Source organism: Cibotium barometz, chromosome 64 (genome assembly GCF_041138505.1).
Source record: "Cibotium barometz isolate CiBa-2024 chromosome 64, ASM4113850v1, whole genome shotgun sequence".
NCBI classification, from domain to species: Eukaryota; Viridiplantae; Streptophyta; class Polypodiopsida; order Cyatheales; family Cibotiaceae; genus Cibotium; species Cibotium barometz.
Window position 1 is genome coordinate 29,161,963 of NC_141109.1, and position 3,922 is coordinate 29,165,884.

The following is a 3,922-nucleotide window of genomic DNA, read 5'->3' on the forward strand; positions in this document are numbered from 1 at the left end:
ATATAAAAGATCCATGGACTCATCCATTGAAGACCAGCAAGGTCGATCAACCAGATCCATGCTCGAATGGATTCACTTTAACAAAAATGGAGTCTCTATTGAAGATCAGCAAGATCAACCAGCAAATCCATATAAAAGAGCCATGGACTCATCCGTCGAGGACCAGCAAGGTCGATCAACTAGATCCATGCCCGAATTTAGAAAACAACTCTTACTTCTTGTTTCAATATCTTCCCCGACATACGTGTGGGTATCTTTGATGACCCAGAGCCCGAGCACCGTATGGTCAGCACCCTCTAGGATCATTCGCAGGTCACCTAGCGCTTCACTCATAGGCCGCTTCCTTGGTCCCTGATCCACTGTACTAGAAGCTCACCGAGGCTGGTCAAGACACCGACCTTGCTACACGAGACGTCCTCCGTTGACTCTCCATCTCAGCAGTTGCAACTTTAACAGATAGGTCTCCACGACCTCATTCACAAGACCGTCATAATGCTTTCCTAGCATTCTTGACATAAAACAGTCAATTAAAAAACAGATTTTACATACAAATACAATTCCAACAATATTTCCATCTTTTCTCATCACTCCACATCCTTTCACATTAATCCCCATCTTTTCTCATCTTCCCATAATTTTTTTCTTCATTGATCCCTATCACATCACATCATTCCCACATCAAATCACATCCAGTTGCATCATCCACACATCAATCCACATCATCCATACATCCATCCACACATCAATCCACATTCATTTCATAAGTATTCCCATTCTCATCTAATCACATCTTTTTCTATCTCATCGCTTATATCCTCATTTATCCTCATCAGATCTCATCCATTTGCATCTACTCAGATCTCAACACTTATATCCTCATTTATCCTCATCAGATCTCATCCACTTGCATCTACTCATACATCTCATCACTTCACATACATTAACATCTATCTAGTTTACATTGCATCTTATCACATCCATGTCACATCACAATTGTTGGTACCAAAATTCTACACCACGCTTGTATCCATGTGAGCATTTGCTTTCTTTGCTCCGGTATGTCTGCAAATGTCACTGGCATAAATATTGGAAAGTTGTAGCAAACATGGGAGTCGCACCTTTTGGCTTCCTGAAACTCCACCGGTATCCATCTTCTCTTAACTGGAATGTATAATGGGTCAACCCCCACTGTGTTGGTGACGCGCACATATAGACCTGACTGTACTCTGGAATTGTCAAGTACTCCTTTTGCCAGTTTGGTTGTATTCTAAAATCTTCCAATTTGGGTTACACCTCATCGGTGACAATGGTGGAATAGCCGCCTCTTGTGTGTAAAAGGTGTGTAAAATTTCGCACGTATGGAAGTAGTAGCTGATCATGAAGGTGACGATTCTTATTTCCAGTAAGTCAACTAATTAGGGGTTTGCCAACTTTATGTGTGAACATACAAAAGTTAAAGAGGAGTAGTGCTGTGGATAAAGGGAAAAAGAAGGTTGAAGGAATTGGCATTACAGGTTATGAGTTGTCAAGTTCAAAAAGTTTGGATGAGGAACTTGGCATACCAATTTTACGCACACTAGGTGCAAGGGAGGATAGATATGTGCCTTCACATGCTAGAGTGACAGGTGTTCAGAGTGATCCGTATGCATTGCGAAGATCCCAAAGGATCAGGTATCCAGTTGATAGGTTGACATATTGTGACTATGCTATGCATTACCCATATATGACCTCTTTGGTGAGCATGTGGAGCCTACATGCTATGTAGAAGCTATTGGGAAGCATGTATGGGAGAAGGCAATGGATGTTGAGATGGATGCATTGGTCCTTCATGAAACTTGGGATTTGGTTGCCTTACCACCACAAGGCAAGAATGTCATTGGTTGCGAATGGATTTATAAGGTGAAATGCAAATCAGATGGTTCCATTGAGTGCCATAAAGCACGGCTGGTAGCTAAGGGTTATGCACAAACCCAAGGCTTGGACTATGATGAAACATTTAGTCCAGTTTTGCAAAGATGGGAACAATGAGAGCAGTCATTATTGCTATGGCTGCAGCAAATGGTTGGGAAATGCATCGAATGGATGTGAAAAAGGCATTTCTAAATGGTGATTTACAAGAGGAAGTTTATATGGCGCAGCCAGAAGGATATGTGCACATGAGGTACCCCACTCATGTATGTAGATTAAAGAAAGCATTATATGGTTTGAAGCAAGCACCTCGTGCTTGGAGTGATAAGATAAGCCGATATCTTATCTCCATTGGATTTCAGGTTTCTTCAGCAGGTTCTTCACTCTATGTGAAGAAAATAGATCATGGGATTGTCTTGCTTGTCATCTATGTGGATGACTTGATTGTCACAGGAGATCATGCTACAGATGTTATGCATGTCAAGAAGGCATTGAGTGAGCAGTTTCATATGAAAGACCTAGGTGAATTGAGATATTTTCTTGGGATTGAAGTGATCAAAGACCATGCAGGAACATGGTTAGTGCAACGCCAATATGCATTGGATATGTCGGCAAGATATGGGATGACAGGGTGTAAGCTAATGAGTACACCTTTGGAGCAGAATGTGAAGCTCCGGGTTGATTTTGGTGAAGAGTTGCTTTCTCCTTGCACATCTTGTCTATAACATGATATACCACACTGCAGACATTGTATTGCGTTGTTATATTCTTATCCCATGATAAAGAATACAATCATTTGGACAAGCATCGTGTGTGTTGTAGTCCATTCCAATCGAGTGCAGCATTGCTTTTGCTTGACTATGGTCCACTAGCATCTCATTATCTTCTAGAAATATTTGATGTTTCAATAAGTTGTTACACAAAATAATCAAGCTAAGAAAATGCATATAAAGGTACATGACTCACTAATTTCATATGATATCATCACTTACGCAAAAAGTTTTGATACGCTCGTATGTGACCATCCAAACATCGATTGCAAGTTCAATATGGATAGGCAAGCACGTAAAATAGACACATGTGCTCCACGATATAATGGAAGACAAGCAAGCCTGCATAGTTGTTTCTCATCTTGGGAAGCGTATTCCACACCTCATGTGTTTTCTTCTACCCCTTCGTGTTCCAAACCTCGATCTTCTATTCCATCATGTAAGGCATTTATCATGTCATCCATGTCATGTTCTAGTATTTGCTCCGAATCCACCTCAATTTCCTCGGGTTGTTGGATCACCTTGTTCGTGGTGGCTACTTTTATTAGTCTCCATCGTTCAGGCCGGATATCCACTGGTTGTCATTGGTTGAAGCACGCATTGCCACTAATTAGATGTTTCAATCGCTCCACCGAAAATGTTCTCCATTTTTTTATATGATCATTGTAAATTCGTCGATGTCGACCACTTGGTATTTGCAGCGACTACATGGGCAAAGTGTCTTCTCCTCTAAATCAACAAAATTTGAGGGTGTGGCATCGTCATGGTTTCCATATTGATTTGCAAAATGGGAATGAATGCTTATTTTTGGAGGGGAATCCTGCCTTAAGTATTTGTGGAGGGTGGTAATCGATGATAGGTAATTTAAAATGTCGGGAGCGCGCAAGATCTGGAAAGATTTTGAATTTGAATGAAAGGTAGCGATCGTCGAAATAAGCGTCGAAAAGGTCATCGAAATAACCGTGGAAAAGAATGTGGGAATTTTATTTTTTCGACTCTTATTTCCACCCTATTTTCCACGCACTTTTCGACGCACTTTCCCACGCTTATTTCAACCCTTTGTTCCATGCTTATTTTGACGCATATATCAACGATGCAAGATTTTATAGTAAAACAAAACCTCTCTTTTTTTCGCGTTTTTTTTCGTGTGCATGTGTTTTGCTTCCTCACTAAGTATACCTCCTTTTCTCTCACTCCCATATCCTCTTGGTTACATGTACATGTGATGTAAAATGTCTGTGTGT